General features: G+C 42.1%; 1 long non-coding RNA gene across 3 annotated transcripts in view; it reads left to right on the top strand.

Annotated features, from left to right (window-relative positions):
* The window catches only part of LOC133775891 (uncharacterized), a 163,313-nt gene that overhangs the window by 94,910 nt on the left and 41,949 nt on the right, over positions 1-26,454 (top strand). For 2 of the 3 annotated variants that reach the window (XR_009868314.1, XR_009868315.1), the window contains exons 2-3: positions 9-94; positions 12,925-12,993. This is a non-coding gene — a long non-coding RNA (uncharacterized LOC133775891). Of the gene's footprint in view, positions 1-8; positions 95-8,988; positions 9,091-12,924; positions 12,994-26,454 lie in introns of those variants that run through there. The other variant, XR_009868316.1, reaches the window with a different exon arrangement.

Here is a 26,454-nt window from a genome sequence, read left to right as displayed (position 1 = left end):
TTTTGCAGGATGCAACTTTCATATCAGCAATGAAGTATCCAACAGGTGGCCAGATCTCTACCATAGCAAGATTGAAAGGAGCCTTTGCACCTTGGTTTGTACATCTATGAACTTGATATAGATTGTAGTCCTGATGCGGATCCTGCCACATAGCAGTTTCTAGTTTGCCAACCCCAAGACTTTGAGGCCTTCTATGAGCATATTTATCTCTCATAAACATTAGGTATTTAAAACTTCAAAGTGAAATTCAATTTTGTGACTTTTATCCTCTTCAGGATGACGATAAGCAATTTTGCTCTTTAAAATGTGTACAATGTTAATATTTCCATAAAAGTGGATGGAGATTTGGTATATATTGCATACTGTCATGAAGATACCAAAACATTCATCTGGAAGGTTCCACAAGAAACTAAAAGTAGTAGTTTTCTGTTATAGCAGGAATATAGAAGTTGAGTAGGTAGGGGGAATGGATTTCTTACTGTTTGATACTTGAAGCATGAGAACTTATTGATGACTCAAAAATATTAATTTAAAGGGAAAAATGCTCTTAACTTTTACCTTGAAGGGCAACCAGAGGTCACAACATCACCACAAGATTAACCGGTCAGAGTTTAGGTTAATTTAGGGACAAAGTTGTCACAGGCAGAGATTGGCAATTAAAGCCCAAGAAGAGGTGGTTCCCTTGCTGAACATGCGGCCTGTGCCACACCGGTGAGGACATAGGAAGCTGAGGTCACAAGAGAGTGTAAAGTTTACCAAATTATGCCCCATATTAACAGGAAGTCTCAAGCTTGGAGGACTTTATGCAAGTGAAAGAAGTCAGGCACAAAAAGACAAATGCTCATGGCCTCACTTATTTGTGGACTCTAAACAAGTTGAACAACTAGAAACAAAGAGTAAGTTTGGGGTTCCCAGTGAGAAGCTGGAAGGAAGAAAGGTATGGGGAGATGTGCCTCAGAGGATGCAACATTTCAGCTCTTAGAACAAGCAAATTCAACAGATCTATTATACCACAAGGTAACTCTTGTTAATAACACTAACAGACTAAATCACCCTGAGAGTAAATTTCAAGTATTCTCACCACAAAATAGGTATGTGAAGGTAATGCTAATTAGCTTGAGTTAGCCAGTCCACAATGTGGACTCTTTTAATACATTATACATGATAAGTATATTCTTTACTTGCCAATTAAAAAATAAGTTAACAGGTTCTCAAATGAACAAAAAACACAACTGCCACAAGGCTTGTAAGAGCCCCTAAAATTCCATTGTGTATCAGGACCTCCCAAGTGGAAGTTGGCATTGTTTCCTCGTTATTTGACAAAGGAACTCTCCCTTTCAAGGGGTATCTGACAGAATCTGAGTACCATGGAACACATTTTAAAAATGCTACATTTTCAAGGCTCTTTGTACATAAAAGATCCTCTCTGAGCTCTAACAAGAACTTTGAGATCTACAGAGAAGTATTAAGTCATAACCAGCACATTTGCCAATGCAAGGTACCTTAGATCAAGATACTATTCTGGATTCAGAGGATATATTTAAGAGATATTGAGTGATTATGTGTGCAGAGTGCAATCCTGGGTCTCTGGGACTTTCAGAAAGGAGCAACTAAGGGTATTGATAAGGTCGGGGGAGGGGGGAGTAAAACCACTCTCCGTTCTACAAGAGAGAGAATCTAAGCCATCACACAGGCTAGTTTTAAGGCATCAGATAGAGTGGTTCCTTCTACCCCGATTTTTAAACTGCTTATTCTGAGCTTATATGTTGCTTGTGTCCAATAACTACTTCTGAATCAAATGGAACATTAGCTCAGGCCCTGGGCAGAATCGGAGCTCCAGCACCATCAAAACCATCAGTGTTAGTGAGCAAGTGGAGCTTCATATTTACTTACCCACATTGAGGTTTGTGTAGAGCGTTTTCCTCCATGAAAATGGCAGCTGAACTCCCATTTTATGGCTGAAGACCAGAGGAACCAAACAGCTGCTTTAAAAAAAAAAAAAAGCTTTCATTTAATAAATATAAATTTCATAGGTGCAGCTTAAAGAATATAGCAGTTCTTCCCCCCATACCCGCCCCCATTCCCATTCCCATCCCACCTCCTACTCCCTCTCCCATCCTATTCTTCATTAAGATTCATTTTTAATTATCTTTATATACAGAAGGCCAACTCTATACTAAGTAAAGATTTTAAAAGTTAAGCAGTTCCTTTTAACATGATCAGTGACTAGAAACAGGCTTGGCACCTGTGCATGTCATGAATGTCATGTGTGTCTGTGGTGAAGCTGCTCTCAGAGTCCTCCTTCCAGCCATGAGAAACTGGGAGATGAGAAATTCTCTAGAGGTGAGCCATTTAATTTGATACAAACACTGAAGATAGTAAACAGAGATCATTCTGAGTTTTTTATAAAACATTTTTACATATATCATCGCCTTCCATCAAGTCCTCACTACAATCTTGTGACTGAAGGAGGTTCTTCTCTATTTTATAGAAAATTCACAGAAGTTCAGAGAGCCTTGTTAACTCATCCTTGGTCACACAGCCAGCACACATGATAATGCTGAGAATAAAATCTGACCTATTCTGCCGCCAAATCCCTACCCATCTCAGTTCACCACTGTTACATGGGTAGAACCACTGCTCCGCTGGAGGATTATTCTCAAATCTCACTAAAGGGACTGGCATTGTGGCACAGCAGGTTAAGCTATTGCCTGGGACACTGACATCCCATATTGCAGTGAGAGTTCAAGTCCCTTCTACTCCACTTCCAATCCAGCTTCCTGCTAATGCATTTGGAAAAGCAGCAGAAGATGGCCCAAATACTTCAGCCCCTACCACCCGTGTGGGAGAACCAGGTGGAGTTCCTGGCTCCTGACTTTTATCTGGCCCATCCCTGGCTGTTGTGGCCATTTAGGAAGTGAACAGCAGATGAAAGATTCTCTCTCTCTCTCTCCCTCTCTCTCTCTCTCTCCCTTTCAAGTAAATAAATAAATCTTTAAAAATAACATGAAGTACAGTCTCGTCAGCATGAGGTAATATCAGGAAGTCAAAAGGATGTCTTTCCTCACTAGTTCACATCTTGGTAGAGACGTTTACCACAGTACCAGAGGCACTTTATCATAAGGACTTAAAAAGGCTATGGGAAGATTCATGAATGAGGACAGGACAGTTATCAGAGATCTCTGGAGAGGATTGGTTCCTGCATTGAGTGGGATGAGGGCCAGGACTTCTCTAAGACAGCAATTCTCTGCCTTGAATGCAGATTGCCTGTCCTGTTATCACAGATTCTGATTGACTAGGTCTGGGGTACAACCTACTATGTGCATTTTTAAAAAGTCCCTTGGCTGATTCTGTTCTACAGTTTAAGAAGCCTACACTTTAATTCCAGAAGCCTGGGATGATATCAGAGTCTAAGTCTAGTGTTTGAAATAATTACTCATCCTCCCCATTCAATAACTCTGTTGACTTGTGTAATTGTACACTAATAGACAAATCAGTGAGTGATTTAGTCAAACTTCAATTCAGTCTGGCAAACATGTCTTGCTTACTACACACAAGGCACTGCATTTGGCTCACACACGTATTAGATCTGTAAAGTTAAATAAAATGTGATCTCTGCCCTCCACAAACCTACCTTGAAATCACATAACATGGTGATTTTTAAAGACAGAATCAGTGGTGTACTCCTGAAACACAGCAAAGAAGGGGTTCATCCTGCCTGAAAACATAAGGCTGCTCCCTGAGGAAGCAGCATTTGAACTGAGCCTGGTGTCAGCAAGAATGAGTGAAGAAAAGACATTTTAAAGGGAGAGTATATTGTGAGCAAAGACAAGGAAGCAGGGAAATACAATCACAAGAGAGTCCTAGGAATCCTGAGAAGATTGTGAGCAAGCCAACATAGTAGGACTAAGTGATAAAAGTAGTGTTCATCCTCATGGCCTGCTCCAACATTTCCTTTTATCTTTTCAACTACTGTCACATTGGAGAACCATCCTGTTTTAAAGATGAAGACACTAGGCCAGGAAAAAAGCCTGCAGGACCTACAATAAAATATGACTTTGGGGTGGTAGTGGGGTCGTGGGATCCTAGAATGCTATTACTGTTGCTGTTGTCAAAGAAGAAGGGACAGTCGGTAGTTGATAAAGTAGCACATGGAAATATACTACACTAAAATGCAAAATTCTATTTTCCTTAAAAATGTGCATATATTTTCCAATTCTGTTCATCAGTGCTGGAAGTGGGCTCTAGGGCAGGAGCTGTTGGAGTTGTCCCCACTGCCTATTCTCATTGCATTGAAAAAAATGTATAAATGATTGATTTGAGAAGAAAGGAAGAAAGAATGAGAGAGAAAGGTCCTATCTGCTAGTTCATTATCCACATGCCACTAAATTTGGGTGGGGAGAGCAAAGCCAGAAATTCAGCCCAGTTCTCTCACATGGATGTCAGGGCCCTAACCACTTGAGCCATCATCTGCTGCTTCCCAGGGTGCACATTAGTTAGAAGCTAGAACTGGGAAAAGAGCCAGGGCTAAAACCCAACTAGTCCAGTTTGGGATATGGGCATCCCAACCAGTAGTTGATAAAGTTGTCCTGAGTAGTAGTCAACCAGTAGTTGATAAAGTGGTTTAAAGATAGCCAAATAGCTGTGCCCATTGTGAACTTTTAATGCTCAGATTTGAGTCTCTCTAACTTTTGCCACTAAAGGGCACCAAGATCTTTTTTTTTTTTTTAATTTTTTTTATTTGACAGAGTTAGACAGTGAGAGAGAGAGACAGAGAGAAACGTCTTCCTTCCGTTGGTTTACCACCCAAATGGCTGCCATGGCTGGCGCTGCACTGATCCGAAGCCAGGAGCCAGGTGCTTCTTCCTGGTCTCCCACACGGGTGCAGGCGCCCAAGCACTTGGGCCATCCTCCACTGCCTTCCCAGGCCACAGCAGAGAGTTGGACTAGAACCTGGTGCCCATATGGGATGCCGGTGCCACAGGCGGAGGATTAACCAAGTGAGCCATGGCGTGGGCCCCACCAAGATCCTTTTGAAGGTGCTTGATTCTGCATTTTGGGGTCAGGAGAAAGTAAGGATGGTTCTGAGAAACTGTGATGCCAGACACAGTGCTCAAAGGAAGAAAGAGCCCACCTAAAGAGGTTTCCTTAGCCAGATTGAATACAAAAAAAATACATAAAATCATTAGTAACATTTCTCCAAAATAGGTTGCAACTATTTAGGAAAAATTATTATTTCCTAACGATTCACAACAGGGAAAGTTGGTATGAAGTACGTAAAAATGTAGCTGTAATTCAAAGAGAGTTAATGTGATGGACTATATTCAATTTCTTATTGATTTTATAAATTAAGGTAATACAATTATCTATAAATATTTTGTTTCTTAAAGATAACAGTCTATAATTTAGAGTTAGGTACCTTTTATATTCTGTTTTAACAGGAAAAAATAAATAGCATTTGAAGAAAGATAGGGAAGCTACAAGGAGAATAAGAAAGACCAATCAGAACTGGCAAGGCAGGGCCCTGTAGTTCACCAGGTCTGGTGGTCACACAAAACAACCAGTGGAAGAGGCAGGCCATGGTGTGTTCCAGAAAGATGAGTTAGCCTCACATCCTAGAAAAGAGAAAGGACCGTGTAGGCTCAGTCTCTCCTCTCTGTAAAAATGGATCCTCATGGCCAGTGCTTCCCAAATCTCTTATTTCATGGCATACGTGGGAAGTAGCAACATTTATCTAATGCCACGTTATTTCATGCCACACTATAAGGCTGTGTTGGATGTCCCCTTCTTGCCTTGTCCTCCCTCCAGGGCTCCTAAACCTTCAGGTTCCAAAAAGTTTAGGGCAAAGTGATTCTACAATTTGGCAGCCGTGTAATTCACATGTAGCTATAGACAAAGTTCTACTCTAGATGGCCCTCCTAAGTATAACAAAACACCAGCAAGACTTATATTAAACAAATTAACAGTGAGCTTACATGAGTTTTCTGTAGTGCTAATAGGCAGAATCAATATATCAAAGTAGTAAGACAATGTAGCAAAGACAGCCAGGCCCAATTACAGAATAAATCATTTCAGAAAAGCACTAGGATTGAAAAATTTAAATCTGTATAAAATACAGAAAATTAAGACTCTGATGATGTAACAAATGAAAGTTTGTTATAAGAAAGAGCTTGTGGCCAACACCGTGGCTCAATTGGCTAATCCTCCACCTGCGGCGCCGGCACCACGGGTTCAAGTCCCGGTTGGGGTGCCAGGTACTAGTCCCGGTCACTCCTCTTCCTGTCCAGCTTTCTGCTGTGGCCCAGGAGGGCAGTGAAGGATGGCCCAAGTGCTTGAGTCCCTGCACCCTCATGGGAGACCAGGAGGAAGCACCCAGCTCCTGGCTTCGGATTGGCACAGCGCCAGTCATAGCAGCCATTAGGGGAGTGAACCAACGGAAGGAAGACCTTTCTCTCTGTCTCTCTATCACTGTCTATAACTCTCTCTCTCTGTCTCTCTCTCTCTCACTAACTCTGCCTGTCAAAAAAAAAAAAAAAAAAAACTCGTGGCTGAATAAGCAGAGAATGAGAACTACCTTAGATACTGCGACAGGTCAAATGTCAATCCATTTATTGCCTTCTCTGAGACTGGTTCTTTCCCTTTGGTCTGCTGAGGTATAAAAATACTAAAATTGCTGAAACTTTAGAAAGGCAAACCTGAGAAGAAATGCAGAAGAAGTCATAGTATTTATATCTATAGCATTAACATTTGGGGAACTAGTTTTAGTTTCAGGGTACAGTCAATCTCTCATCATTTTGTCCTCTTTTGCATGTTTAAATGATAAATGAATTCTTAAGGCTGAATTGTAGTTTTAATCAAATGTTTAGAAGTGCTTACATTAGCAAGCAATATTTAAATATTTGGGACATTAATTTTTTTTTAATTAATTTATTTATTTATTGACAGGCAGAGTGGACAGTGAGAGAGAGAGACAGAGAGAAAGGTCTTCCTTTTGCCGTTGGTTCACCCTCCAATGGCCACCGCGGCCGGCGCATTGCCTTGATCCGAAGGCAGGAGCCAGGTGCTTCTCCTGGTCTCCCATGCGGGTGCAGGGCCCAAGGACCTGGGCCATCCTCCACTGCCTTCCCGGGCCATAGCAGAGAGCTGGCCTGGAAGAGGGGCAACCGGGATAGAATCCGACGCCCCAACCGGGACTAGAACCCGGTGTGCCGGCACCGCTAGGCAGAGGATTAGCCTGTTGAGCCACGGTGCCGGCCAGGACATTAATTTGATAGATCCAGGGGCCAGCGCTGTGGTGCAGTGGGTTAATGACCTGGCCTGAAGTGCTGGCATCCCATATGGGTGCCAGTTCGAGACCCGGCTGCTCCATTTCCCATCCAGCTCTCTGCTATGGCTTGGGAAAGCAGTGGAAGATGGCCCAAGTCCTTGGGCCCCTGCACCCACGTGGGAGACCTGGAGGAAGCTCCTGGCTCCTGGCTTCGGATCAGTGCAGCTCCAGCTGTTGCGACCAATTGGGGAGTGAAACAGCGGATGGAAGACCTCTCTCTCTCTCTCCCTCACTGTCTCTCTCTCTGCCTCTCCTCTCTCTGTGTAACTCTTTCAAATAAATAAATCTTTAAAACAACAACAAAAAAAGTTTGATAGATCCATATACATTCATCTTCTTAGCAGTGGGAGATGTACAGACATTTAAAGGAATGTTGGTTATTTAATGATTAAAGAGATGTTAATTGTTGCTAAAATTTGTAAGAGGATTAAATTGGATATTAAACAATACACAAACATTGAGCCTCAAAGGATGCTCAAATATTGAAAGTGAATCTATCTGTTGTTATTGTGGTAAAATCAATTTAATTTAATGAGCATACTTTTTTTATCTTTTATTTAATGAATATAAATTTCCAAAGTACAGCTTATGGATTACAATGGCTTCTCCCCCCATAACCTCCCTCCCACCCGCAACCCTCCCCTCTCTCGCTCCCTCTCCCCTTCCATTCACATCAAGATTCATTTTCAATTCTCTTTATATACAGAAAATCAGTTTAGTATATATAAAGATTTCAACAGTTTGCCCCCACATAGCAACACAAAGTGAAAAAATACTGTTGGAGCACTAGTTATAACATTAAATAACAGTGTACAGCACATTAATGACAGAGATCCTACATGATATTTTTTTTAAAAATTGATTAATTTTCTATGTAATTTCCAATTTAACACCAAGTTTTTTTTTCATTTTCAATTATCTTTATATACAGAAGATCGATTCAGTATATACTAAGTAAAGATTTCATCAGTTTGCACCCACACATAAACACAAAGTGTAAAAATACTGTTTCAGTACTAGCTATATCATTACTTCACATTGAACAACCCATTAAGGACAGATCCCACATGGGACGTAAGTACACGGTGACTCTTGATGTTGATTTAACAATTTAACACTCTTGTTTATGGCGTCAGTAATCTCCCTAGGCTCAATGAGCATACATTTTTTTAAAAAATGAACAAGAGATATTTGAAAATGCAAACGAACAGCACCATCCCTGTTTGCCCTCGGCCTTTCTTCCTAACACACTCAGGATGCAGCTCCCCCTACAAATGTAGGACAGGTGAGTAAACTGTCAGGCACCTGGACTCATAGCCAGGGCCTGTGTGTGTTCAGATCCCCAGTTTAGTCTTCTCTTCTAGCTTTGTGCATCCACGGGGTAAGGATAGATGATTACAGGACCTAGTCATGGAAGGCTTTGACAGTGTGGGCTCATTGAACAGGCTGTGGCCCAGGACAGAGAGCATGCAAGGAACTTACTGATTTTATTCTTAGGTCTGCTGGTAACCAGTGTGTGACTGGAGCAATCTCTTGACTTCCTTATGCCTCCATTTTCTTATCTGTTCAACGCAGTGTTTAGAATTATGTTTTCTCATGTCTGCTGCTGTTCTCTAGTTCTGTGCACTATTGTGAAGAAGACTTACTGACTTCCAGGACAGGAGACTTGCTGACCTCTGGACTTCATCCTCTCAGGAGTCTGCACTCAGCCTTTACCAACAGGGACACCGGTGCCCTCAAGGTGGTCCAAGAAGATCCCACAGGTTTCTGTCCTTTTCAGTTTTTCAAACCTAACTGACATGATCCTAGTGTCATCCTTTTGATCCCATCCTTTTGATTGTATGGTTTATCCTGTTATGGTGATGTTGCTGGGCTTTTGGAAGGCAGAAGAAATACTTAATAGTTGGTAAAGTTTTGATAGTTGGTCGGTCAACTATCAAAATGGTAACTAATCATCTGATCTATTTTTGGCTTTTTTTAGTGGAATTGCCTTTCTGAACCCTAGGATCTGACCTTTCCTGCCTGTCAGAGACTCTCCCACACTTTAACCCCCAGTAAATGGATAAAATTACTTTCATTTATTTGCATCTAGACAATTGGTTTTGTTAAAATACAAAAATATCATCACCATTCCTTAAGAGTTTCAGATGTTATGTGCAGAATTATATAAAAAAAAATACAGATTCTCATCTTTCCATTAAAAAGCAAACTGGGAAGAGAATAGATAGTATCTCAAATTTTAGAGGCAATAAGAAAATTGCCATAGTTGTACTTTGGAAATTTATATTTATTAAATAAAAGTTAATGAAAGATCTCTGTGAGTGAGATCCCAGCGGAAAGAACGGGCCATCAAAGAAGGAGGTACTTTCTCCGAAGGGAGGAGAGAACTTCCACTTTGACTATGGCCTTATCTTTTTTTTTTTTTTTTTTTTTTTTTGGATAGGCAGAGTTAGACAGTGAGAGAGACAGAGAGAAAGGTCTTACTTTTTCCATTGGTTCACCCCCAAGTGGCCGCTATGGCCGGCGTGTTGCAGCTGGTGCACTGCACCGATCCGAAGCCAGGAGCCAGGTGCTTCCTCCTGGTCTCCCATGTGGGTGCAGGGCCCAAGGACCTGGGCCATCCTCCACTGCCCTCCCGGGCCACAGCAGAGAGCTGGACTGGAAGAGGAGCAACCGGGACAGAATCTGGCGCCCCACTGGGACTAGAACTCAGGGTGCCGGCGCCGCAGGTGGAGGATTAGCCTAATGAGCCGTGGCGCCGGCCTATGGCCTTGTCTAAATATGATCAGAGCTGGTGAACTCAAGAGGCTTCCATAGCCTTGGCAACTCATGACAAGAGCCTCGCATGATTACCGACATCATAAATAAAAGTGTCAATTGTTAAATCAACAACAGGAGTCACTGTGCACTTACTCCCCATGTAGGATCTCTGTCCTTAATGTGTTGTACTATGTGAATTAACGGTATAACTAGTACTCAAACAGTACTTTATACTTTGTGTTTCTGTGTGGCTGCAAACTATGGAAATCTTCACTTAGTATATACTAAATTGATCTTCTTCTGTGTATAAAGATAATTGAAAATGAATTTTTATGTGAATGGGATGGGAGAGGAGTGGGAGATGGGATGGTTGCGGGTGGGTGGGAGGTTATGGGGGGAAAAACTACCATAATTCAAAAGTTGTACTTTGGAAATTTAAATTTATTAAATAAAAGTTACAAAATAAATAAATAAATAAAAGTTAAAAAAAAAAAAGAAAATTGCCATTTTCAGGGTTTGGTTGACATCAGTGTTTCTCAAATCCTAGTGTGCATCAGAATCACCCAGGGAGCTTGCTGTGCCCTAATCCTAAAGTTTCTGGGCCAATAGGGCCAGAGCCAATGAGAATTTTCTTTTCTGGCAAGTTCCAGGTAGTGAGATCCAGGAACAACACTCTCAGAGCACAAGGTCTACATGAAATGCAACATTTAGGTATTGAATGCTATCCGTTGAATACCTGTGTATTACACAATATCTGTGTAACCATGTTGTAGAAAACAGAGGCATGATAATGAGCGAAAGAAATGTAGTTCCTACCCAGGACAGTCTTTTCAGATGAAAATTTCCAGTTTTTAATCTGCAGTTTTGATTGAAAATCTGCTCAACACAGAAAGTCTCTCCACAGTGCCATAGCACATCATGTTCATTCCATTCCTTGTTCTTCATACCCTCAAAGCCCTTCCTCTCCATCCCCATTCATCCTCTCCCCAGCCAATCCAAGGCTTGCCTATACCTCATCCGATCTCTTGTTCTCTTCCCCACTCTACCCCTCAGTCATCATTTCTCCTAGCATGTCCACCACAGCAGTTAAATTCCTAACATCTTGTTTGCCATTTATTCTATTCTTTTCTGCATTTTTATCTGCTATATTTGTGCCCATATTATTGGAGCATCTCCAGGGTAATAAACTGTGTGTTATATTTTTTCAACCCTCCACTCCTCAAGCAATATTAGAAATACTCTAAGAGCTAAACCCAAGCTTGTTGATAGATTCAGTTGGAATATCAACCTCCTTTTTGGAGGAGGTGTGGTAGACATAAAATCACTGCCACCACCAACAACCAGTCAGACCACACAGTCAGACTGTGTTTGTGGTGACTGGGGTGGAGTAGATGGACAGGGGACCAGAGAAAAAAAATTGTGTTTGGATTAGGGTTTTACTAACTGGGAAAGAGCCAAAAATAGTTAATTTCCCCTTCAGGAGAAAGCTCATCTTTTAAATGTAACATGTTCATAATGAACTGGAGAGTAAGTTATGGTATCCACAGCCACTGCTGTTCTCTTGACTAGTACTTCCTAATTTTGCTGAAAATTAGTTCTGAGCCAGTATTTGGGTAAATAGGTTTGAGTTCACATTTTTATTCCAGTTGGATTAAGTGGAAATTAACTGCCACAATGTGGTCCAAATATATTAAGATAACAATGAAACCTTGTTAATTATGAAACAGAATGCTACTCATAAACTGAAGAACATACTTTATAGCTGGAGAAATCTTTAAGATCCTCCAAGAAAAATATCAAGTAGTAGTTAAGTGTGTAGGCTCTGGAACTGGTTTAACTCAACTCCAATTTTTTGCTCTGCCACTAACTGCTATGCGACCTGGGGAAAACTTCTTAGTCTCTCCGAGCCTCAGTTTCCCTCTCTGTATAAAACATACAGCATTACCTAACTAAAAGAATTAATGGGAGAAATAAATGACAGTATAATAATGTACATGAAGTTCCTACTACAATCCCTAGCACATAGAAGTAGCTCATTAAATTGTAGTTATTATGTAGTCCAGCCCTAACATTTTACAGATGCAGAAACTGAGGCTCTGCGTAATTGCAGTAATTTAGGGGTAGGGCAATGATCAGCAACTAGGACTTCTGAATTCCTGCCCAGTGCTCTATTTGGGGTAACTTACCATTTGCCACTCCACTCTATAATTTGGATCTTTCTACTATATAATTTGTGAAAACTTGGTTGTGAACTTTCTGTGAAAACTGAGTTTCAGGTTGAATATATATTCAATATACAAGTTATTTAGGAAAAGGACTATTTTCGAGCCTTTTAATAGTATCATTTAATGAATTGTCCACAAACATTATCTGTAAAGTAGTTACAAGTCATTACCAACTGTTCAATTGAAACGTTCCATTCTCAGCAACACTAATTTGAGTGTTGACTAAATCAATTTGAGTTGTGTAGTAAAACTGCATTTTGTTGGGTCAGAATTGGAATCCTCAGATGTTATGAGGAGGCTGTCTGGTTCTATCAATAACTAGCTATATCTATAGTCCTATCAATACAGGAAATGACTCCCCAAGATATTCTTAATAGCAGCAGTTGTCTTTTGCTGAATAATTTAAGTAACAGTAAAATTATTACACCCAGTACAGCCAGTTCTAGTTTTTAACTCTTTCTATGGTCCTTCAAGTGTTCAGATCTTCTTAAACTAAGCATATACACATCAATTAATATATTCCAGAAGTTACAGCCATCGTTGGTCAATCTGAGACTTTCTCACACTCTTCTGCAATAAAATATAGGTAATTTTGCTTTGTTTGTTTTGCAGAATAAACACAGCCAGATTCCTGGTGGTTCTGCTGGTCCAGGTGGGAGTCACTTGCCTTGTACATGACAGGTGTGTAACACATAGTACTCAAAGCTTAAAAAAGTCAAGGATGTATAATAATATTCATGTTAGATAAAAGCTGATAAAAGTTACCAACATTTCATATTAAGGATGATTCTACAGAGTGTGCCCCAAAGGAGGCCTTCGTCTAATAAAAGAGAAATAGAGAGCTGAGAGGATGTTTCCCATGACAGCACGCCTCCAAATGAAAGACGTCTCAGTCAAGGTGACTTGGTTTGCAAGAGGCAGCAACCTTCTTGAGAAGAAGTGGAGGACGCATGGCTCATGAACCCCACAGGAATATTGGATGGGGCCCTGGGTCACGGACTGAAGGGCTACTGACGTTCCCTCTCCATTCATGCTCAGACCATCTTTTCCACAAGGCAGGAGACCTGTCTGTGACCAACCATGGGTTCATACCCTGTTACAGCCTTGCAAACAGAGAGAAAAGAGATTTCCTCCCAGCTTCAGTAACCCAGGGAAGGACCCAGAACAGTCTGACTTGAGTCATGTGCTCACCATGGCCAGCACTGTGAGTTGCTTTAGAACCACCCAGAAAAGGGGGATCACCACTCTAAGCACACACAGTTTATCCACTGTGTCTGACGTTGAGTGCTTTCTGTGCCAGGCACATGCTGTCTTTCCTTTATTTCTAAATAAGAACCATGGTTCCAGGAAATGTCTGTGGGGCCATGTTGAATGGTTCTGTGGGGCTTAAGGGAGCTAAGCCTAGAAGAGGAGGGAGGCCTAAGTCGCCAATGAGAATGAAAAACTGGACCCCCATGACAGGACACTGCCATCTCTCATCCTGAATCAACAAGAGCCTGTGTAGAGTCCAAACACATCCCCTTCACCCAGCCCAAAACACTTTTCCCACTTGATATGGATTCAGGTTTTAAGGGGCCTGAAACTTGTACAAGCTGAGGATACCTCTTTAAGAAAAAGAATATCAAGACTGCTTATTTTGCAAATTTTACAATATACAACCCTGTAGACACACATTAGTATCCCTTAATCATAGTCCTCTGGGGCAAGGGACCTGAGATATAAGCCTCATTAGCTTCATGAGAAATTTATTTATGGTAACATTTGTCAAACTGCAGTTGGAACCAGGGTTTAAATGGACATCTGTGGTCTCCACACCCTTCCCCACCACCACTTGTCTCTTGAGAATGTCTGGTGCTCAGGCTCTTGACTAATTTTGATTGTCCCTCCACCTCAGAACACTCAAATCCTGGAAATATATCATTTTCATAATTATTTGAAACTGACTACTGCCCATCCCACAGATGGATTTTCTTTCCTGAAAGAAATATGGTCACTGACAAAGGAGAAATGGGTTTCAGCACACCCGCATTCCAAGGCAAACGCTTTGGCCTCCATGTCATGGGCTTGAACCTGATTTTCCCAGTCACAGCACTGCTGAAACTGATAGTCTAGTCATGTAGGGGATTTTCCTGACTTCGTGTCTGTCTCCTCATGGCTGTTTATTTGTACTGCTGTCTGCTTCAGTTTGGGACGCTGACCTTATAAGCTACTTCCCCAGCCCAAGTCTGTAGCCAGAAAACTAGGAGTTTCCCTCTGGCTCTGCTTACAGCCAATTGGAAGGAACTGGCTATTGATTCATTGTAGAACTGGACTGGGGTAGGGAAAGGAAGAGGGAACTGTGGAATGGAGAGGGAGGGAGGGGGAATGGGAGAGAGGAAAAGAGACAGAGAGAGAGAGAGAGAGAGAGAGAGAGAGAGAAAGGGAGAGAGAGAGAGAGAGAGAATCAGAAAATCAATGCCAAGCCAGCTGCAGCTCTCTGGACAGCTGAGTCATAGGAGCAAGCAGTTTTGTTGGAAGGCAGGCTGTGCATACTAACTCTTGAGTTCCGGCTAGAGTAGGGGATAGTTAAATTAGAAAGTTAAAGGAAAGGAAGCCACAGTTTAATCTCAGATAGCAGTTCATTGTGAGGGTCCTATGATCAGAAGTGAAGGACAAGAAGCTGAGTCCCCCACAAATGAGAGTTGTCCTCATAAGGTCAGTCAGAATCTCTCAGAGCAGTCTGAACGTTGCTATTTCATTTGTTTAATACATAAATTACAGTAATTGCTAGAAGATGCTGGATGAATGCTCCTTATTGGAACTGGCTAAAGGTTGTCTGAAAATGCCGGCTACTGAGTCACAAGTTCATAATCAGCTGTGTTGTGACTGGACTTGGCAGTCCTACTAGGCACCAGAAGGTCATTATTACAGAAATAACTGGACTGATAGTTATATGTCTATAAATTTGTCCAAAATGAAAAAAATCATCTCCAAAGGAAGACAAGAAAGGCTTAGAAGGAACCTAAGGAGCACAGACATGAGTGTAGTTGGCCATCACCATCCTGGGCAGGGGATTCACTCCAGGTGGAATGAAATGTGCCCTGACAGACATTGGGTCACTGAACTTGTGAAACGAGGACAAACTTGATATCATCCATCAACCACATGCTTTCACCTCTAAGCTCTGCTCTAGCAAGAGGCCTCCATGTCTGTCATGCCTATTCAAAAGTCTAAGTAATGACTAGGCCTGTTCTTTCTTCTTCCATGCACAGAGTATGGTTATTTTTGAAGAATATCACAGGGCCTTACTCATAGGGTTCCCTACCCATCTATGCTATTGAACCTTAGTCTGGCTCAAGACTACACAATGATCTTTTCATTCATCTCCTCTTCTGATCTTGTCCCTACCAAACTATTTTTCTCCTTTTAGATAATAGACAGATGAAAGAAGTGTATCAAAGTGTGTGTGTGTGTGTGTGTGTAATAAGGAAATGAGCACCACTCTGTTTATTCTGTGGATGACAAATGCAGTACATCTCCTTACCTGAGGTCTCTGCTGCCATCTCCCTCTCTCTCTTTAACAAAACTCCAGTTCTTGTTTGCTCTGGACTAGTGGTTCTCTACTCTGCAGTAGAATCACCCAGGGAGCTTTAGAAAGAGCAGTACCAGGGCCCCATCTTACCTCCAACTTCCTCCAGAGAGTGGCCTAGAGAAGGATGTCAATAGTACTAATCAAGGTCCCCAGGTGATTGTATTGAGTCACCAGTCACCTCTCAGATGTTTCCTTACGCAGGCCACAGGAGCATCTCAGTGACCATCATGTAAAGATTCTGTGACATTTTCAGGAACTCTTACACAGTACATGGAAAATAGTGGCTTACAGTCATTTCTGGCTAGCATAATTAAATTAATTCTCACTTTGTTGCCTTCTAAGGAGAAGGCCAGAATCCTGGGTCATGGTCCAGACTTTGCTTACATAGCGCTGGACAAATAACTTACCCTCTTGGGACCTGTATTTCCTCTTATAACAAAATGAATTGCCTAAGTCTGATATTCAAGTCCTCTTTCAGCTCCAGGCTGTCAGGATAAAAAAAATCCAATGACTTTTATCAGTACTATTGTTAAATCAGCCTGCTGTTTATCAGCTGTGTGACCTAGGGTGGCTCATTTATCTGATGTAAGAGCCTCAGACTATTCATGTGTGAAAATTAGATGTGATGCTCATGCCAGGTTTTCCAAATGTGCTCCGCAGAACATTCCCAGTACAAGGGTTCCCATAAAAATAGGTTTCCAGGGCATAGCACAGGAAAGGGTCTGACAAGTCTTAAAGGTAATTTAACTGGGATAACCTTTTTTTAAAGAAAGGTTGATATATAATTTTTTAAAATTATTATATATTATTTGAGATGCAGAGAGATGGAGGAGAGGGCAAGAGGGATAAGGGGACAGAGGAAGCGAAAGAGAGAAAGAGGAGTTCCCATCCACTGGTTCACTACCTAAAGGCTCACATCAGCTAGAACAAAAGCTGGGATCCAGGAACTCAATCCAGGTCTCCCACATGATGTCAGGAACCCGACTACTAGAGCCGGTACCACTGCTTCCCAGTCTCTGTATTAGAAGAACATTAGCATCAGGAGTCAGAGCTGGGACTTGAACTCAGGCATTCTGATTTAGGACACAGGACTCTTAACCACTAGGCTAAATGCCTGCCCCAGTTAACTCTTTAAACCCAGAACTTCCCATAGTTATTTGATCATGAAACTACTGTTTTGTTATAACCCTATTGACATCCCACAGAACTAACTTGCTACACTTGATGTTCAGATCCATTTCACTTCTTAAATGCCACCATTTTGTAGTCAGTGCACAAGTTTGTCAGATAAAGGATGAACAATGTGCTCATTCCTTTGACGTGTAAATGGAAGATTATTTGTTCACAGCTTCTTTCCAGTCTTGGGCTATTTCTTAGGGACAGATTTAATCTGATATCAGATTACCTACTTTTGAGTAAACAATTTTAAAAATGTGATGAAGAGTCAGAATTCACTCAGGTTCAAGTCTAATGGATTATAACTGTCTTCACTGTAGCCTACAGGAGGTAGGTCTTTGTGACTCTACTTTTCAAATAAATAAATAAAATCTTAAAGAGAGAGAAATAAATGACATCTATTGACTGACTCATTTCTCTCAGTTGGATCCAAAAAGACCAATTCCATAAAACCAGAAGAATCCAGAACCCTAGGACTCATCTGCTCACAGACAACAAAGCGTTTCAAAAGTGGATCTGGAGTCACACTTCCCAGCGGGTCAGGTGACTGGGACATCTTAATGTGGTGTCTTGGCTTTCCCATCTGTAAGATGGAGATAATAACTAGCCCTAATAAGAGTGACTTAATCATAGAAAAAGTGATTTCCTATGAGTATGCCACCTAGAATAGTACTGGCCCATGATAAATACACAATTTTTTTTTATTATTATTATTATTTTTGACAGGCAGAGTGGACAGTGAGAGAGAGACAGAGAGAAAGGTCTTCCTTTTGCCGTTGGTTCACCCTCCAATGGCCGCCACGGTAGCGTGCTGCGGCCAGTGCACCGCGCTGATCCGATGGCAGGAGCCAGGTGCTTCTCCTGGTCTCCCATGGGGTGCAGAGCCCAAGAACTTGGGCCATCCTCCACTGCACTCCCAGGCCACAGCAGAGAGCTGGCCTGGAAGAGGGGCAACCAGGACAGGATCGGTGCCCCGACCGGGACTAGAACCCGGTGTGCCGGCGCCACAAGGCGGAGGATTAGCCTGTTGAGCCACGGCGCCGGCCAATACACAATATTTTTGTTATCACATTAGCTTACAGACCTAATTCGTGTGGCTCACAAAAGATAGCTGTTTATAAGTAGGCCATATACTCTCTAGTTTGCCATATACTCTCCCTATAGTGTTATACTTCTCCCTGGCCCCTGTATTCATTGTGTGCACCAGAGTGCACAGAGACTTAGTAAAGCAGACACTGGCAGTGTAATGTTTCAGTGCTGACTCATCAGTGTCTACCAGAAAGATAGGGCTTTCTAAATGTTCATTGAAGGAATGAGTGAGCATGCGCACACACACACACACACATTAATTTTTGCTGTAATATCCTATGCAAGTGAGTGTGAATGGGCATTCACTATCTCACATGCTGTATTTGGACATGGGTGCCTATTGGTAACTTCTGTGCACCTTGAGTACACGTCTACCCCTTAGTAGTTTTTTTTATTCTCATTCAACCCTCAGATACTTTCAGACTACAGGGGACATTGGAGAAAATGTAGTCTGATCCTCTTATTTGATAGAAAAGTAATAACAAAGGGATCAAGTGAGTCTCAGAAAATCATGATCGAGTGTCATTGTCCCAGCAAATAGGTGTCCCCTTAGGAATCAGCAGACACTGTTTTAAAAGTGATTTGAAAGTCTCTAAAGCTTTGAAATATCAGTTCCTCTGGAACCCATTCCACCATAAACCTATGAATGCTAAAGAGCTTTCCAAATCAGTTGAATAATCTTGAGATGCGATCATGGGTTCCTTTTTATATGAAGCAACAGCTCACTTATTAATTACTCCTTTGGTAGAAGGAAGGAGAACAAGAGGATAGGGCACAGGCTATGCCCAGTGAAGGCAGACACATATTTAGAGGATAGAAGTTTAAGAGGGAGAACAGAAAAAGAGGGTAGCACTGGAGCCAAGCCTCATCCACTCCACAAGGCCAGACAGCCCTGATCCCCACCCGTCCAGATCAGGATATTGCTCAACATCCCCTGGGGGAAGGGACGGGGGTGGGGGACAGGCAATGGCTAATTTAATATAATCAACATGCAATAGGCTCCTTTTCACCATTAAAGGAACAAGAAAGAAGAAGAAGGCATCCCTTAGTATACTTTCTAGAATCACAATCCTAGCTGGAAATGGGTTCGGGAAAGTGGGATGATGCAAGTCCAGATCTGCTGGAATCACCCTTATTCATTGGCTCCCCTTCAGACAATAGAAAACTGTCATCAGAGATTGTTACTCTCTGTCTCTCTCTCTCTCTCCGTGTCTCTCTCTCTCTCTCTCTCTCTCTCTCTCTCTCTCTCACACACACACACACACACACACAATGGCACTTAAACCCTTTGATCATGATTCTTTGGAGTAAAAGTTATTTATCTTTTCCCAGTGCTCATGGATCCCAGTTAATGTCTGGGGGATATGTTAGGGCCTTTTCCGCTCATGCCCTGCATATCACACAAAGTACCCTGTTGGGGAGCAGGAGAGAGCAAATATGTCTTGAGAGCCTTGTGGTAATGATGATGAACCCAACCAGTTCTCTCTACTTGAGGCCAACACAAAAATGAGCTGTATTCACAGTGCCTGGGTTGAATAACAGGGTTTGCCAGGAAAGATATAATGGAACACCTACTTTATGGCAGCCACTGTTCTAGACGGATATCCCAGATGTGTAACACAGTTCTGCTCTGGAGGGGTTCAGGGTCTGGTTAGGAAACAGATTTAATTGTGTTATTATCTGTTGCTGCATATTGTTACCCCAAAACGTAGTGCTTCATGCAACAAACATGTATTATCCCATAATTTCAGTGGGCCAGGACTGTGGGCATAGCTTAGCTGGTTCCCTCTGACTCACTCTGTCAGGAGGTTGTAGTCAAACTGTCAGCCAAGGCTGTAGCCCTTCCAAGACTCAAATGGAGCTGGAGAATCTACTTCCAAACTCATTCACACAAATCCTTGACGTGTGGGTGTCCTCATGACAAGGTGGATGGTGATCAAAGACAGCTAGGGAGAAGTAGAGAGTGCCCAAGAGAGAAAGCATAACCTAATCTCCAAAGTGACATTCCATTACTTTTGCAAGTCACTAGTTCAGCCAATTCTGAAAGGGAGTAGATTATACAAAGGCATGAATATCAGAAGACAAAGACCACTGGGGTGGCTTTAGAGATTGCTGCACTGGAAGATGGAATTTCAACATGACACAGAAGTACTATGCAGTGGATTCCGCTGGGCTGCTATGGGAGTACAGAGGAGGAATCCCTCAGTGAGCCTGGGGTGGGGGTGGAGGGGTTAAAAGGAAATATAATTGCCAGAAGGGGCAGGCATGCTTTAAGTCCTGAGAAAGGATGGAGCTTGCCAGGCAGAGAGGAGAAGATAGAGCCTGAAAGAGGCATAAGATGGCACACATTGTTTCTGCCTGCTCTGGACAGCCCACTGGCATAGTCCTTATTTGACAGCTGTCAGAAATGAAACATCCCTATTGATAGAAGTAAAACATTTGAAATTTGGGTAACAAATCGTTCCTTTGGTTGGTAGCCCATGACATGGAAATTTTATCTCTTCCTCCCCTTTGTTCCCAGCACCTCCCTTGCTGCACTCACACTGTTTCAACCAAAGGGACTTGTGTCTCTCTGAACCCATCATGCTCTCACGTTTCCTCTGCCTGGGATACCTCCCCTTCTCTCTCTACTCTGGGAATCTTCTTTGCTTAATTCCTCATCTTAATTCTGTATTTAATATTTAACACTTTTCTAATACTTAATACTGTATCTCGTAAAGCCTCCTCTGACCCTTCCATCCTGAATTAAGAGCTATTATTTTTATGTTCATGCCACTCGATGTCTACTTCCACTAGTAATGATGACTGTGTATTATAATTGCCCACTTACTTGTCTATGTCACACTCTTTGGGCTCTATACAATCAGGCATTGATTCCTGTGTCCTTATGGTTGTATCCTTAGTGATCGGCCTACATTAAGACATCAGTCTGTTTTTGACAGAGAGAGGGAAGAAAGAGAGCAGGAGGTAGGAGAGAGGGAGAAAGTGAAGGAAGGTTTCCATTTGGTTCTCTAGAACCCTTAAAAACTTACAATTGACAATAGGGGACCTAGGTGAGAAGAAAACCTGGATTGGCAACCCAGGTAGTTCTTCTCTTGTGATAGTATGATATCTTAGTCCATTTGAGCTGCCATAACAAAAATACTATAGACTGAGTGTTTTAAACAACAAACATTTCTCATAGTCCTGGAAGTTGGGAAGTCCAGGGTCAAAGCAGTGGCAGATCCAGTGTCTGGTGAGGGCTCACTTCCTATTTCACAGAAAGTTGTCTTCTTGCTGTGTCCTCACATGGCAGAAAGGGCAACAGAGTACTCTCTGGGGTCTCTTTTATAATGGCATTAATCCCATTTATGACATCTGTGCCTTCAGGACCTAAGTATCTCCCAAAGGCCCTGTTTCCAAATACTACCGTATTGGGATTTAAGTTTCAATATGTGAATTTTAGGGAGATATGAACACTCAGTCAATAGCATATGGTCAACCATCAGAGCAGTATAGGTATGGGCGTTGATCTATATTTCTGTTCTGTAATATTCATGCCCTTGGAAAAATATTCATTACATTCAACCTATTTAAGACCTGTCAAAGAAAAATTAAGTGAAATAATTGAAGAAGGCCTTGCCAATAGGATAAAAGATCTTGGGAAATTCAGAGATGTTTGACTAAAGGAGAATTCACAACAGCCTTTTCTCCTCCTCTTCTATCTTGACTCTACCTGGGAGCAGATGAAGGTGGAGGACCCTCAAGATGAAGGTCACATAAGTAGATAGATACTCAATGGTAGGATATGGCTGGTATGTGGAAGAGTTACTCAGAGTCACAAAAGGAACTGATAAATCATTGTCCAGTCTTGACTCCCTCATCTCTCTTGGCTTTTTTAGAACAAATCCATTGGTTTTATCTCCCAGCATCCGTTTGTACTTACTCTGGTAAAAATACAATTATTTTTCCTTTGGGAATTATCACACTTCAGCTCTATGTTTTTAAAATATTCATTTGAAAGGTATAATGGCAGAGAAATGAGGTCAGAGAGAGATCCTCTATTTGATGTTTCACTCCCCAAATGACTGCAGCATTTGGGGATGGGCTAGGCCAAAACCAGAAGCTAGGAACTCCATCCTGGTCTCCCACATGGGTAGTATGGACTCAAGAGACTTGAACCATCATCTTCTGCTTCCCAAGTACTTTATCACAGAGCTAAAAGTGATAGTCAAGACTCAAACTGGCACTCTGGTATGGGATATAGCACCCCAAGTAGTGCCTTAACACACTGCAACACAGCACCCATTCCTCAAACTCTAAATTCTATGTTGTGATGATCATCTGACCTTTCTCTCTATCTCTAGAGATGATACATGAATGCTATCTGGCCTTTAAAATTCATAATTTAGGGCCAGCGCTGTGTCTCACTTGGTTAATCCTCTGCCTGCGGCGCTGGCAATCCCATATGGGCGCCGGGTTCTAGTCCCAGCTGCTCCTTTTCCAGTCCAGCTCTCTGCTGTGGCCCAGGAGGGCAGTGGAGGATGGCCCAGGTGCCTGGGCTTCTGCACCCGCATGGAAGACCAGGAAGAAGCACCTTGCTCCTGGCTTCGGATAGGCGCAGAGCCAGCCGTAGCAGCCATTGGGGAATGAACCAACAGAAGGAAGACCTTTCTCTCTGTATATCTCACCGTCTAACTCTGTAAAATAAATTTAAAAAAAAATTCATAATTTAAAGTCATGAAACCTAGACCCAGTCAGTGAGGGTAAATTCTGAGATTTTTTAAAAAAAATTATTGGATAGAGAAGCTCTGTTAATTCTGTATTGTTTGGGTAAAAACCACTGTGGTTCTGACTTTTGTAGATTTCCTCCTCCCTCTTCCTATTTCATTATGTTCATGTTCTTGGTGTCATTAGCAAAGCCACTCTCAATATGGGGTGCAAATAGGAAGGATGTGCTCACAGTGAGGTCTCCTATCAAACTGCTGGGAGTGGAGAGCAGAACCCTCTGTCCATATATATGTATATGCTTTGTACAAGTTCAGGGGAAGAGTTCAGCCCTTATAGTAAATCCACACTAGGGTGCAGGCATTATTGTCTGCATTTCATATTGGAGTGCCTCATTCAAGTTCCAGCTCTGCTTCCAATTCCAGTTTCCTGCTAATTTGTACTCTAGGAGGCAGCAGGAGATGTCCAAGTACTTGGGTCCTTCATTCTACACATGTGGAAGACTTGGCTTGAGTTCTAGGCTCCTGGCTTTGGTCTGACCCAGTGCTGGCTCTTGTGGGCATTTGGAGAGAACCAGTGGATGGGGGAATCTCTGCCTGCCTGTCCCTTTTTGTTTCTCTGCCTTTTAAATAAATAAACAAACAAACCCCCACATGTGACAGCCTGAAAATCTGATATCCAGAATGAAATATGCCATAGGTTGCAAATTTGGAAAAACAGAAGGGTAGAGTATTCCGAGAAAGAAAGCAAAGATGGTATCAGCATTTAGCAGTTTATTAGTGCAAGAACAACAGACTGTCAAAACAGTTCCTGAAGCTATATGTGTGTGTGAGAGTTTATGAATTACATAATAAGCTAAAATTAAATTTTTCAGAAAACGCAACATGCACAATATATTCTAGTACCATTTACATCTACTCTAACCTTGCAAACTGTGTGAAAATTTTGATATGGACAGAAGTAAGGTTTTGTTATATGGAAATTTTGCTTATATGACACACCTGTTTCTCTAGTGATGCCTGCTAAATAGAATACCACTGCACTGGACATCATCCTGCTCAAACATGAGTTCTTTTAAAATTCTCTCAGCAAGTCTATTCTAAAGACCCCAAGGAGAATATTTTTTGAGTTTTGAAAGAGAAACTCACATCACTCATGGGAAGCAAAGGAAATCTGGAAATCTCCTGGGTCCCTAACAGCCCTGAGACCATAGTAATGGCCAGGGGCCAAGGTAATAGTGGAGTGCCCAATACTATTCCCCCCAGACCATAGCTTTCCTTCCTCGGCCATACAACTTGTTTCTGTATGGATCTTACAAAGCAATGTTTCCAATCTCCAAACCCCAGGAAAGTAGACTTTCTTGAAGTACTGAGAGAGAGCAGGGTATCTCAAATCCTCTGACATGGCTATAGAATCATCAGCTCTGTTTAAGAACAAGGGAATTGGGGCCAGTGGCATGGCACAGTAGGTTAATCCTCCGCCTGCAGCGTCAGCATTCCATATGGATGCCAGTTCTAGTCCTGGTTGCTCCCCGGCCTGGGAAAGCAGTAGTATATGGCCCAAGTCCTTAGGCCCCTGCACCCACATGGGAGACCCGGAGGAAGCTCCTGGCTCCTGGATTCAGATCAGCGCAGCCCTGGCCATTGTGGCCATCTAGGGAGTGAACCAGTGGATGGAAGACCTCTCTCTCTCTATCTATCTACCTCTCTCTCTCTCTCTCCCTCCCTCCCTCTCCCTCTCCCTCTCCCTCTCCCTCTCCCTCTCCCTCTCCCTCTCCCTCTCCCTCTCACTCTCCCTCTCCCTTGTGTAACTCTTTCAAACTAAATAAATCTTAAAAAAAAAAAAAAAGAACAAGGGAATTAAGAAGTGGCTTGCTCAAGCCCACACATCTAGTCAGGGTTAAAGGGCCAAGAGCAAAGTCAGAAATTCCAGACTTGGACAGATAGACCCACTGCCTCTCATCAGTTCCTGCTGCCACCAAGTGGTGACAGATTGAGGCCTTGACAACACTCCATAGCAGACAGCATACCAACCAGCACCACCTAGTGGAAGAAAAGAGAAGGATTAATCAGCTCATAACCTCTCCACACTCTTCAGCAAGTTATTCACTCAACCAAGGACTTGTGAGAGCTGACCTTCTTCAAGTGTCATGTGGGACACATTGGAAAGTTGCAAGGAATAGAAATGGATATTATGGCCTGTGGAATGATCCATAAAAGTGTGGAGGTAGAACTGAAGTGATTTAACATAAGCAACCATCATTAAGACCTAAATTTATAAAGCAGGAGGTATATATTCTAAAAGATCCACGAGGGATATTTATTAACATTTGAAAGTAATAGTCACACTTAAAATGAAACCTCATGGGTAAAATAGAAGAAATAGTAGAAAGATACCCTGGCTTTGGGTCTGCCCATTCTAAATCCAGTGGCCTTCTGTGTTCAGTCAATAGAAGGCAGGTCATGAGAATTTACTGATCAACAAGTGATCCATGTAAAAAAGAATTTATGTGGAAGTTTCCTTTTGAAACTTATTCTCCAACCCTTAATACAGACCAGACAAACTGTGATTGCTACCTATAGCTCTTAATTATGATAAGAAGATTGGAGAAAAAAATAACTGGAATAGTTACAAACCACTCTTTCTACCAGATAACACTGACCTGATTGCTGTTGGGTTTTGAAGTCCCTAGCGCAGACATGTAATCAGCATTCTTGAGTGCAAATAAGCAAAGTTCCAACTGCAACTAGCTTAGACCAGGGAGGGGGAGATTATTGGAAGATATCTGGGGGTGTTTTATATAATCAAAGAAATAGTTGGACAACCAAACTATGAAAACAGGCAAGGTGCCTCTGGACCTCAGAACATTGGGAAGTGGTGATGTGGATGGTTCCTGGGCTCCCTCACCTCCCCCTTGTCTCTGATCTCTCTGTGGGTCAATTTCAGTTTTTCTCACAATGAGCTCGTTTTTCTTTTGTGGTGGGGAAAAAAAAAACAGTGATATTGTGAAAATCTAATCTTTTATCCTTCACAGCGTCTTCCTCTCGAGAGAAACTAGCCCCCTTCCGATTTTTCAAATTCCACGTTAGAAGGATTAACTGGTCTGGCTCAAGACAAGTGCCTTGGGCCTGCTGTGCTGATACTGCTACAAATATGTTCACAAATTATTAAATAATGGCACTTTGGAATCACTCCTTCCACCTCCAATGAGACCCCACATCAGCTAGTTCCACAAGTCAGCTCTATAAATATGAACATTAATCCAGACCTGTACAGTCTTCATGTTTAATGAGCATTGGGGTAAGAAAGCAGGGAGAATTTCAACCAGGATTTTTCTATGAGAAGTGCTCTAGAGGAAGTGGAGTTAAACCTATGTACTCAGGCTTCTTGGGTGGTGAAGAGGGGCATCCCTGGAGAGAGATCACAAGATTTGAGTACTGTAAATCTAGCTTTTTTTATGGCTGTGTGTCCAGACCTTAGTCATGTCTTAAGGCTTCAAAATCAAAATCTACACGCATCACAGTTGTACTCTCAGCATTGGTTGCACTTGCCTGGAGAGTTGGAACCCCTTTTCCCTTACACTATAATTCTAGACACTT

Source organism: Lepus europaeus, chromosome 17 (assembly GCF_033115175.1).
Source record: "Lepus europaeus isolate LE1 chromosome 17, mLepTim1.pri, whole genome shotgun sequence".
NCBI lineage: Eukaryota > Metazoa > Chordata > Mammalia > Lagomorpha > Leporidae > Lepus > Lepus europaeus.
The sequence above is the reverse complement of the archived record's forward strand: the minus strand, read 5'-3'. Positions and strand labels throughout refer to the sequence as shown.